At 36.8% G+C, this 12,975-nt stretch overlaps 1 pseudogene; it reads left to right on the top strand.

Moving 5' to 3' along the window:
* Positions 1-4,899: 4,899 nt before the first annotated feature.
* On the top strand, positions 4,900-5,773 carry LOC114035980 (annotated as a pseudogene).
* Positions 5,774-12,975: the final 7,202 nt, after the last annotated feature.

Here is a 12,975-nt window from a genome sequence, read left to right as displayed (position 1 = left end):
TCAATGGTCAGGTTATTTTTCCTTTGTTTGCTCATTTTCATTGTATTTTGTTTTATTTTATTTTATTTTAGCAGCAAATTATTGTTATTATTACAATACAGTTTTTATCCCTAGGGATTAACATTGTCATCCTCCTCCCCTAAACCACAGTTAGAGCTCCAGCCATGTGGTCCTGAAAACATTCTTGCTGCCTGTGGTACTGCACTCATCCAGTATGTGATAGCTCATCCTTGCCCACAGCCACAGCCTGGGATCATGTCTGGTCAGCACTACTATGCCTGGCTTCTGGAAACAGCAGGGGTCCTTCAGTCTTTCCCCTGCTTAGCAGTTTGCTGTTCCCTAAATGAAAGTTTGTGAGGTAAAAGTTCATGAGGTGAAACTTTCTGAGACTGGGGTAAAAGTTCCTGAGATGAAATTTCTTGAGGCCTACTCTGCTTCTCTCAGGGTCTATTGTTTGTTAATTCAATGGAGTCAGCCTAGAGGTGTTTACACTTCACACAAGCCAAACTTCAGACCCTGGATCTTACCCATTTAGTAGAAAATATCCTTGTACAATGCATTTGCAATACATCTAAAGAAGGTTATATATGCCACAAATTTATTCTAAACCAATTCTTCATAGTCCTGAACTTCAAGTGGTCTCATCAGTAAACACACACACACACACACACACACACACACACACACACACACACACAAGCACACACACACACCAAAAACACTTTTTTTTAAATGCATAAGGACAAATAATTGATGCTTATTGGAAAATTGGTCAAATGTCCAAATGTGCTCACGCATTGTTTTGAAGAAGTTCTCAGCCTAGGTTCCTTGAAAGTCCAGGAAGAATCTCATTCTGTAGCATTTTAACAAGACTAGAGGTCAAATAAAGTGAATAACCAGACAAAAACAAAAAGGAATTTTTTAGATCCCTGAGGAAGACCACTGGGAGCTGGGAGCAGCTTTAGATTCCTATACTACAGATTTGAATTATGCAGTTTTTTCAAGGACTGCTTATAGTACATAGCCAATCAGCAGCACTTTTTCATATTTGAATGGACTAATGGGATACAGTCTGTCCCTATAGGAAAGTTGGTCTGGCGAGTCCCTACCTGCACTCAAACTGCAATATTTGTGGAGTATTGTGCAGCTAAAGAGTGATAGTTGCAGTAGGATTTTTGTATTCAGCCTTAGAAGGATGTAGTTGAATCAGGTTTGGTTAGTAAATCTACAACTGAAAGAAGTTTAGTGTATTTAGCCTATAGAAGAATGGTGTATCTATGGGTGGGTAAATTCAGTCAAATAGCATATTCAGATAGCAAGTTGTTTGTTTGTTTACAATTGTATATTTTAACCCTAACGTTGAAATAGGTATAACAGCATAACCTTTTCCTCTATCTCATTACCTTTTTGATATAATAATAGTTAATATTCATATAGCATTTTAAGTTTTGCAAAGTGCACTACAATATTATCTCATTTTAACCTCACAGCAAACTTGAGACATAGATGCTCTTATTATCCCTATTTTACAGAGTAGGAAATTGAGGCAAAGAAAGGTTAAGTGACCTTCCCAGGATCACACAGATCCCAGGATCACACAGATATTAAGTGACTGAGGTAAGATTTGAACTCATATCTTTTTGAATCCAAGTTCAGTATTCTATACATCAGGGCAGTTAGGTGGCATAGTAGATATAGTGCTGGGCCTGGAGTCAGGAAGATTCATGTTCCTGAGTTCAAATCTGGTCTCAGAAACTTACTATCCATGTGATCCTGGGCAAGTCACTTAACTCTGTCAGTTTCCTCATCTGCAAAATGAGCTGGAGAAGGAAATGGCAAACCACTTTGCCAAGAAAACCCCAAATGAGGTCACGAAGAACCAGACATGACTGAACAACAACCCTAGACATCAAAACATTATGCTGCCACTAATTATTTTCAGTAGGAAGCAAATACAAAGTCAATAACAAGTCTTAGCCCAGGGATGACATACTGTTTGATACACATTTGACATTCAGTTCAATTTTGCTTTTTACTCAATGTTGTATACTTAAATATGATCCATACAATATAGTATCCCCTCATTGTCCTTGTCTCCAGAGATATTATTTAACTTTTTATTGATCTCCATATTTTTTCTCTTATTCATTTACTTCATTATAATATAAGAAATATACAATCATAAAATCACAGAAATTTCAGAGTTGAAAAAGACCTTAGTGACTTTCTAATTCAACCCATACCCAAAGACAATCTCCATTATAATATACCTGACAAGTAGTTATCCAGCCAGTAGCAGATCTTCAATGAGGGTGGACCACACCCCTCTCTGCCTGCCAAGGTAGCTCTAATTAGGAAGTTTTTCCTAACAAATATCCTAAATTTGCTGCTTTGCAACTTCTAAAAATTGCTCCTGGTTTTGCTCCTCAGAGTTAAAAGGAGTAAGTCTCTCTCTCACAAGAAAGCCCTTCAAATACTTATGTGCTATAATCCTCCTTCACCCCTCTACCCTTCTTTTCTCTAGTCTAAAAATTTCCTGCTCCTTCAACTAATCTTCATAAGGATTGAAGGTCTTTCAGCTTTACCATCCCTAGACATTCTCCAGTTTATAGATGTCCTTAAACTCTGATAATCAGAATAGAATAGAATACTCCAGATAGGATCTGAGGGTAGATTACTAAATTATTATCATCTCCTGATTCCTGTAAGCTGCACTTCTCTTAGTGTAGTCCAAGAATGCATGGTTTTTAAGGGAGAAAAAAGATTTTGGTTGCATTTTGAAACAGGAAAAGTCCATTTATTTGTCATTGACATCAATAAAGCAGCCCTAATTCTTGTTTTTTAAACTCATTTGCTTTGGTTCTCTGCATTCATATTTGGTGACTATATGATGAAACTCGAATATGGCACTTTAAAGAATTCAGTTTTTCTTTTAAATATCATAAAAGGAGCTTTATTACCTAAATTCTATCAATGATAACTTAAATTTAAAGACCAATTTATACATTTTATAATATAATGCATATGTTATATCTATCTGGCCGGTATATATACACATGCATGCATATATGTATGCATACATACATACACACAATCCTATAAGGTAGGTTGATCAATATTAACTTCATTTTGTAGATAAGGAAAGCAAGGCTCAGATAACTTATATGACATGACTTGCTTAATGCCTTACTACTAGAAACTTCCGATTAGAATTCAAACACAAGTTTGGTTCTATTGCCTCTCTATAATTCTGAATTATAAGGATTTCATTTTAAGGTATTTTCTAATAAATTTGTCCAGACTATAGGTCACATGGACAGCATTGTCCAGAGGTCAATCTATTTATTGCTGCTTTTGTTGTCTACACAGACTTCACTGAGATTTCCAGATAGCTTTCATAGCTCAAGTACCATAAAAATTAACAATAATTTCTTGTGTTCCCATTTCCCATAGAAGAACCAGACATGGAGAAAGAAAATATCAGCAAGAATGTGCAGCAAGCTTTGCCCTTAACAGTCCTTGTGTGGTCTGAGAATCAGCCAATTTAATGGAATATCGAATACAACATTCTTGGGTGTGGATTTTTCTTTATAACTGTCTTTTTAAAAGTTGTCTCTACCAATATCCTTCCCAAGAGGTTTATGAATGACAGAAATTCTTCTGGATTGACCTCTCCTAATGTGGAAAGAAGTCTTTATCAATGCTTTGGAAAGCTTTTTAAAATATGACATTTTTTTTTCTTGCTATTGAATTAAAATACAGCATTATATCACCCTTTGAATTTTCTTAGAAGTACGTTTTCAACTAGTATACTAGTAATGTGAAATACTCTTTTTTTTTTAAGAACAACTGCACATTCAGATAGGCAAAAATAATCTACAATCCAAAACTGAGCCTGGGTATTCAAACACAACAGAAATGCACAGCTCTTAGTGTAACTGAGTTCACTCTATTATTTGGTGCCTGAGAGTCCTTAAGCACTTTTGCTATAAGCCTTTCTTCAAAGGTTTTCTAGTTCCAAAGACAAAAATGAGTCTAGACTGAAATGTGGTCATCATGTCTAACACCTAGTAATCTATCTGTCTCTGTCTCTCTCTAATGTATGTATGTGTCTATGTATATATGTATGTATGTGTAAACATATATATATGTTCCTTTGAAGAGGTTTTCTAAGTGATTAGTTCACTTTTCTATAAACTTATTAGGTGTAGGTAGGGAAGAAAATGTTGGTTTCAGTGAAATATCCTCCCCCAATTAATTACCTTCAAATGTTAGTTTCTAATATTAAATGAGTAATATTGATTGCTGGGTTAATATGATGGCCGTAAGTAATCATCTGAAAATATCATTAAAATGGGAAAAAGTTAAGTTTTATCACTACATATCATTTTCCAATAAAGATTTCATGAGGATTTAGAGTAGAACCAAAGACTTTTTTTTTTAATAGTATTGAGGTAATCATATAGTCAGCACTCAACATGCTAGTTATAGACTCCAGTGCTTAGACTAGTGCTGAAGATGAAATGCCTTAAGCTATCATTTCCAAAGAATTTTCCTCTTGGACTCCTTTATAAGAAGAAATACAACTTAACAATTCTTTTTCAAAGATGTAGCAATAACACTTTCCAGCAAAATTGACTAAGCCAAAATGTGATTTCTACTGGTTGAGGGGGGATCAAATGCCATTACATTCAACAATGACTCTCATGAATATTATGCTGTTTAGCTTGCCAAATAATTCTTGGAATACCTTAATATTTCATCTATGAATATGCATTAGTTTCTCTATTCCAGGGCACAGAGGACTCTAGAAGTCGCCCAGCTCTACTCCCAGATAACGCTGACTTTGGCTAAATCACTTTATCTCTCTAGATCTAAGGCTGTGTCTATAAGTGAATAATGGATAATGAATACCAAGCCGGCCATCGCCGACAGGCAGAGGAGGGAGCGGTCAGACGGCGTCACATCGGTGGTATCCGCGGGACAAGGAGGTCATTTCAAGGAGGGTTTTGAGAACAGTAAAATGGTTCAGTGTAAGAAACGGCTATGGTTTCATCAACAGGAATGACACCAAGGAAGATGTATTTGTACACCAGACTGCCATAAAGAATAACCCCAGGAAGTACCTTCGCAGTGTAGGAGATGGAGAGACTGCAGAGTTTGATGTTGTTGAAGGAGAAAAGGGTGCGGAGGCGACTAATGTCACCGGCCCTGGCGGGTTCCGGTTCGGGGCGGTAAATGTGCTGCAGCCGACAGTCACCATTACGGGCGTCCACGTCGTGGGGTCTCCACGGAACTACCAGCAGAATTAGCACAACAGTGAGCGTGGGGATAAGGAGGGATCGGTAGTGCCCCCCAAGGCCAGCCGCAACAAGGCCGTCCCTGCCGCAGGCGGCCGATCCCACCTTACTACCTGCGGACTCCCTGTGGGCACCTGTGCAGGGAGGAGTCGTGGCGGGGGCTGACTACCAAGGTGCCGGAGAACAAGGTAGACCAGTGAGACAGAGTATGTATCTGGGTTATAGACCACGATTCCGCAGGGGCCCTCCTCGTCAAAGACAGCCTAGAGAGGAAGGTAACAAAGAAGACAAAGAGACCAAGGAGATGAGACACAGGGTCAGCAGCCACCTCACGTCGGTACCCCAGTAACTTCAATTACCAACGCAGACGCCCAGAGAACCCTAAACCACAAGATGGCAAAGAGACAAAAGCCGCCTGACCACCTGCTGAGAGCACGTGGGCTGCCGAGGCTGCGCAGGGCGGGGCTGAGTAAATGGCTGCTTACCATCTCTACCCTCATCCTGTTTAGTCATCAAATAAGAAGAAAGAGTATGAAATTCCATCAATAATAAGAAAGGAACAAAAGATTTGTAAAGGAAGACCTAAGTTTTTAGTTTGTTTGTTTGTTTGTTTTGCTGTTGACCAGATTACTAGAATTCTCTTCATTATCTATTGTGGGGTTTTTGTTATTCTTAGGTAAAGAAGTCTCTTTTGGGGAATGACAAACTTTTTTTTTTTTAAAGCCTGGTTTTCTCAATACACTTTTAAAGGTTTTTAAATTGTTTCATATCTGGTCAAGTTGAGATTTTTAAAAACCTCATTTTTAATTTGTATAAAAGTACATCTGATTTTTTCAAAAATTCACAAACTGCAAGCACCTGTTAATAAAGGTCTTTAAGTTAAAAAAAGAGAAGAAACTTTTTTTTTTCTGTAGAAATCAAATTAATTCTCTACTAACATATTACATCTAGTCAGTCAGAGCTAGTCAGAAAGCATGCATTCACAAGAGCTTATGATGTAACAGCAATTCTATTATGTACTGGGTTTAAAAAAAAAAAAGTAGGGAGGAGCCCAGATTTGCCTTTTCAAGGGCCCGTCCCACTATAATGACACAACTTAATCTCATGCTCTCCAAACTATGTACTCCAATGCATCAATGCATTATTGTGCATGGGAGTTGTCTCTGGCTTCTCTCAACCTATACTAATATATATTGCTCTTTTGCAGAGTGGACAAAGATGGCAAGGTTTTCAGATTGTGTCTCAACCTAGAATCAGCCTAGTTAAATCCCTAATCTTAAACTGTATCCAGACTTTAGGATGAGTTTTCTGACTATAGTACTTCAAGCTTCAGTTCTTATTGATAGGATCATATATTTAGCACCAGAACGTTACTCAGGGGTTAGAAAGTGATATCTTTTAATTTTGTAGATAAGGAATCTGAGGCCTAGAGAAGGAAAATAAATAATTTATCAAAGTCTTAGAGATAGTAATGTCAGAGTCTGAATTTGAATCCAAGTCATATGGTTCCAAATCTAATGTCCTTTCACTGCTTTGAATTCCATATAATGTTTCAACACAGGACAAGCACAGTTAAAGAATGATTTATTCTTTAGTTGTTTCCTTTTTTTTTTTTTCCTGGAGCTAGATTATAAGGTCCCTGTGGGCATGAGCCATGCTCTCTGATTCTTCTGCATACCCATAGCTCTAGGCCATCATAGGTGCACAGATTTTTTTTTTTATAATTAAAATGCAATTTGAGGTCTGGTGAGCTAACAATTTTGGTCTACTAAATTCTTTTCAGTAAGACCAAAATATGTTCACAAGGGAAAAAATAGTTTAAAATATTATGACTAGAGAAACTTCTCATTTTAGCTGAGAAAAATCTAGAAGACTATTTGTAGATAATGTAGGTAAGCTCTCCTGTCACTTATTGCAAATCTACATTTTTAAAAAGGATTTTGCACATGAAATTGGCGTTTTACTCCATAGTATTCTTGCTTATTTCCACAGAGAATTCATTCGACTACCCCAAGTTGACTACTGACTGCCAAAAAAAAAAAAAAACCCTGTCAGCATCTCTTGAAGAAGGGTGGCAGTCCAGTCCATTAGTTGAGACATTTGTAGAAAAGAGGTATCATGGCAGATGTCTCAGTGACTTGGCAGCCATCTTGATGTTAGAATCCAACATGTGTTGCATATTCATGTCTCAGTCGTTCTTTGTGGTAAAAAAGAAAAAAAAATCATTTCAGGAAGAACCTTTAGAAATTAACAGCTTCTAGTGCCAAGAGAATTATGAAACCCAGCCAGGCAGAAAGGGGAAAAATGTTCTTCCCTTGCCTGTCATTGCTGTTTAGTGACAGAAAACTGTTATGCTCACTAACCTGGAGAGGCAGAGGAACACATTAGTGATAGGCAGTGGGAAATATTGGTCTGCATCATGCCGTTGACTCAGTCTATCACTCAGTGCAGTACTTGGTAGTTGGAAGAGATAAGATTGTGCTTGCCATGCTGGCAGAGAAACTGACAATGAGAGTCCTTAGGCTGCTGCTCACTGGTTCCTGGAATCAATGCTTTGATTTTTTTTTTTTTTTTAAGGAGAATAGGGTGGAGAGGTCCTCTCCTGTCTATGTAGAAATAAGTAGTTAATGTACTGAACTTTCATTATGTCCAAGGTGCTTCAACAGGAGTAAAAAAATGCCCATATATTCTTATTTAACATCTTGCCATGTTTGTTAAATATAGTTGGAAACATACCTCAGAAAAGCAACTATCAGTATCTGTATGTCTCATTGTTTAACAATGTTGTCTTGTTCTATTACCATCTTTCTAACTACTTCTATCTCTCCTCTGACTTTATTCTGAGCTTCTTAAACAGATGAAACATTCATTCATTTCAAGGTAAGATTGACAAGAGTTCACAATCATTGCAAAGGTGACTTCCAAGTTAGAAACTTAGTGGTGTGTGTGTGTGTGTGTGTGTGTGTGTGTGTTTGTGTGCATGTGCACATGTATGTGCCACATACTTTGCTTTCTAGGATCAGTCATACTCTCTGAAGGAACTGGAAAGACAAAGGTCATCTGGTCCAATGCCTTTTTTTGTTTGTTTTAAATAAAATATTTTATTTTTCCCCAATTACATGCTAAAACAATTATTAACATTTTTAAGTTTTGAGTTCTAAATTCTCTCCCTACCTCCCTCCTTCCCCCCCCAAGACAGTAAGTAATCCAATATACTTTATAAATGTGCAATCATATAAAACAGACTGTTTCCACTGTAACCCATTGCCTTTTACATCACTATTTACATGATTTACCAGCTCTTAGAGTATTTATCATAACAATAAAACTTCTCTTTGAGGTATTCTTTTGAAATTTTTGTTGTTCATTTAAAAAAAAAAGGTTAAGGTTGATATAGTAACCCAAGTCCCATTCAGCTGCTTGCACTACAAATATACCCTATCCCAGAGGAGCCAAAAGTTTTGTTTTATTATTTTTTTGTTTTTTTCTTTCCTTTCTTTTTATAGTTTCTTCTTCTTTCCTTTTTTTCTTCTTTCCTTCCTTCCTTCCTTCCTTCCTTCCTTTCTCCTTCCTTTCTTCTTATATTGAATTTCTAATTGAAAATTGGTAGGATTAAAATAGAGAATAGAATACCATCCATGAAGATATATATATATATATATGTATGTATACACACACATATACATGTATTAAATATATGTATATGTTTTCCAAATTAAAATTTCTTACTTAAAGCAAAATATTTCTGCTATCACTTCTAACACATTAATTATATTTTGCTCCTTCTGAAGATTTTTCAGTTAGCCATATTAATGTAATCTCTGCTATAATTAGATATATTTTTGCAAAATAATATCATAAACTCACAGAGTTTTAAGGGACATCAGAAATTTTCTAGTGCAAACCTAAATAAGAACCCTTTCCCAGAACTTATCTAGCCTTTGTGTTAAGATCACTAGTGAGGGAAATCTAATTCTTCCAAAAGAAATCCATTCCACGCTAGGATATACACACACACATATGTATGTATGTATGTATGTATTTTTTCTATGTGGAATTGAAATCTTTCACTTACTCCTCTTAGTTATGCCCCCTAGGGCTAAAAAGAACAAGTTTAATCCCTCTTCCACATGACAATCCTACAAATATTAGAAAATAGTTATCCGTTACCTGAGTTCTTCACAGGATAAATTTTGCAAGTTACTTTAAATAATTATATGACATGATCTCAAGCCTCATCCTCATTCCAGTTTTCTCTCTTCTTGACAGTATCCAGCTTAGTTGTATTCTTGCGAAAGTATGACACTCAGAACTGGAAAAAAAAATTACTATAGATATACTCTGACCAGAGCATAGTACAGTGGGATTCTCATTTTGCTAGTTTTGGACATTTTGTCCTTCTCTTCATTTTTTTCCTTCTAAATTATACTCTTTATTCATAATGGCCTTACTTTCTACAAAATAACTGAGTTTTTGTTGTTGTTGTTATTGTTGTTGTTTGGTTTGCTTTGTTTTGCTTTATTTTTTTTTCAGAAGAATCTCCCCATAGCCACATCTCCTTCATTTTATACATATGAGGTTGTTGTCATTTTTTTACTCCAAAAGTGAGATTTTACATTTCATTTTTAAATATCTATATTTTAAATAGCTATTTATATTTTATTTAAAAATCAGCTCTAATTTTTTTTCCTTTAGAAACAACTTTAGTCAAGAATTATATCTGCTTTATGTTCTTTGCAAAAATGATCATACAGCCAGTTTGCAATATCTGAGTAAAGCTTACTTAAAATTATTGAAAAATAAATTACACCAACTATATGTGTTGTGTAGGTGATCTTTCCTACAAAAGCCTCCTGATTGATTTACTTTGTTCTGAGGAGTCAGAGTTGAACTAACACTGGTGATTCTTGCCTTTGCCAGGTATTAATTAGTCTGATATTTTCATGTTAACCTGTTGTTATGGTTTTGGTCCATAACATTTTTCTTTTTCACATAAAAAAGAATATGTCTTGGAGAAAGTAAAGAATGGACCATATTTAAATTGTGTTAATTAACTGTTTTCTTTTTGGCCTTCAACATGACAACCTTTTTGTTGCCTTGACCTCCATTATTCCTTTTTTTTTTAAAGGCAATTGGGGTTAAGTGACTTGCCCAGGGTCACACAGCTAGTAAGTGACAAGTGTTTGGTCTGAGGCCAGATTTGAACTCAGGTCCTCCTGACTTCAGGGCCGGTGCTCTATCCACTGTGCCACCTAGCTGCCCTACCACCATTATTCTTTACATTTGCTTTCACATGCCTAAGTGTGTTTTTTTTTATTGGGAAAAAAAATAGAAGAGAAGTCAAAAATATAAATTGTCAGAGGAATAAAAGAAAGACTTATGTTTAATAGTTCCCTAAAGATAACCTAAAAACTGCATGTTTGAAAAATCTATCCAATATGGTTTATATATGACAAAACAGTATTTATAAATGGCTGAAGTCTGACAGATGAGGTCATTTTCTGGTAGAGATAAAATTCTCCAATATCCTCCAATGTTACTCTTAATAATGACATTGACATATCATTAGGTCTTAAAATGTGTCAAGTTCAACAACTACCTATTTCAATAAGCAATTATTGATACCTACTATGTGCTGAGTTCCATGAAAGATTAAAAAAAAAGTCATTGACCTGATGGAGGTAATAATTTATCACAGAAGAAATGATAACTGCTTAAATGAACATAATAAAATTAGAATATGGGTAGAGAGGATTACACAGGTTGGTGTATTAATAATCAAATTTATACATAAAGAAAAATTAATGGCATGCCAAGGCAATGGTGCTCGGGTTAAATATATCAGCAAAAAGAGTGCACATTAGCAGTGGGTCATAAATATCACAGGTTACCCTGCATGCTCCAAGGCAGCCTTGCCCCTTCATCTTGTCTTTAATGTTAATTAACTGCCATTTGCACTGTTCTCTCCTAGGGAGACCAAAGCTTCATCAAATCCTGATTTATTCCACCAGGAACTCATGTCAAGCAATTTTCTGGTAGACTGAAAATACTTTAGGTCCATGGCAAACCTCCAGTTTGAAAACAAATCCCTATTTCATTATTGTAAACAATTGTGTCTGGTCTGGAGATAATTGTTCACTATTAGCTTGATACACATTCACCCCGAACTAGATGTAAGAAGCCTGTGTTTTTCAGTCAAATTGATTGGTGGCTCACAATAGACCAAATCAGCAAGTTCCCTGTAACTGTTCTATCGACCTCTTTGAAGTCCTTTATAGTAAATTAATAAAAAAGTACATAAGTGCCAGAAAATGACTAATACAAGGCCTGATCTCATCAGTGATGTGGATTTCAAACTACAGAGCTTTTGGGGACCCATTAACTTTTACAAGTTCTCTGAGGTTTGGCGTACTGGAGGAATCATTTATAGAATCCAGCCTTAGAACAGGATGGTAAACTGAAGGGAAACAAATAACAACCACCACAATTATTTGAGCTCTTCCATAAGTTTTTCTGGGCTGAAGACCACTTCACTTTTTCTTTGGGGTTTTGCCCATAGGTGTTTTGACGTTGTTGTCCTCTGCTGAGTTTGTGTCTTGGTCTTCCCTGTAACCATTATAACTTTTAATGGTCAGATTTTGTGGTTGTTATTTTCTTATCTTTTTTTTTAGCCTTTTTCTTTTCTTTTAAATTTCATCTCTGCTCCCAGGGTGGAAGGGTCACTGTCTCAGGCTTCTTGTGCCAGTGGCTACAGGCCCTGGCTGTTTACCTGGTGCTGCACTGATGTTTCCCTGAGGCCAATGGGGAACCCTCAGGTTGGTGCTGCACTGAGGGGTTAGGGTGGGGGGTGGCTGGCTTTGATGGAGGCCATAGGAGTCTGACAGCTTACCTGGTGTGGAGCTGGGGTACTAGGGCTGGGGTGTGGCCTGTGCTGAGGCTAGTGGGATATTCTTTTGGGGCCACACATGGTGGTCGGGCTGCTGGAAAATGCCTGTTTTTTTAGGTACCCATAGGGTTGGTGTCTACCTGTTTGCCTGGGGCTGCGCTGAAGCACGAGGTAGTTTTCAAAGCTGGAGTCTGCTATGCTGAGGCACATGGGGAATCTTGGTGTTGGCATTTGCCTGCACCACTACATTGGAGCTCAGGATCTCCCACTGGTTTGCTGAGGTGGGACTTGGTGCTGGTTTGCTGGGACACTTCCTGTCCTGGACTGCGCTCCTTTTTTACCTGAGCAAGTCAAATCTTTCATGCCAATCTTCCAAATTTCTTGGGCTAGAAGATTGTTTCATCCCATCTTTTTCTGGTTCTGCTGTTCCAGAATTTGTTTCGGGGCCCTATTTTATGGTTGGTTGGATGTGAATATGAGTTACAGTGATTTAATCTGCCATCTTGGCTCCTGAAACTCCAGTTGTAATTTTTCAGAAATTATTTTCTTCAGTTAGCTTTTGTAACTCTTCTTCTATTTGGTAAATTCTACTTTTTGAGGAGTTCTTTTCTTCAGCGAATTTTTGTATATCTTTTTCCATTTGAACAATTCTGCTTTTCAAGGCATTCTTCTCCTCATTGGATTTTTGTACCTCTGTTACCATTTGGTCTATTTTATTTTTCAAGATGTTATTTTATTCAGTAATCTTTTCTGTGCTTCCTGTACTAAGCTGTTGACTCTTTTTCATGA

This window comes from Vombatus ursinus, unplaced genomic scaffold (genome assembly GCF_900497805.2).
Source record: "Vombatus ursinus unplaced genomic scaffold, bare-nosed wombat genome assembly UNPS02009573.1, whole genome shotgun sequence".
Taxonomy (NCBI): domain Eukaryota; kingdom Metazoa; phylum Chordata; class Mammalia; order Diprotodontia; family Vombatidae; genus Vombatus; species Vombatus ursinus.
The sequence above is the reverse complement of the archived record's forward strand: the minus strand, read 5'-3'. Positions and strand labels throughout refer to the sequence as shown.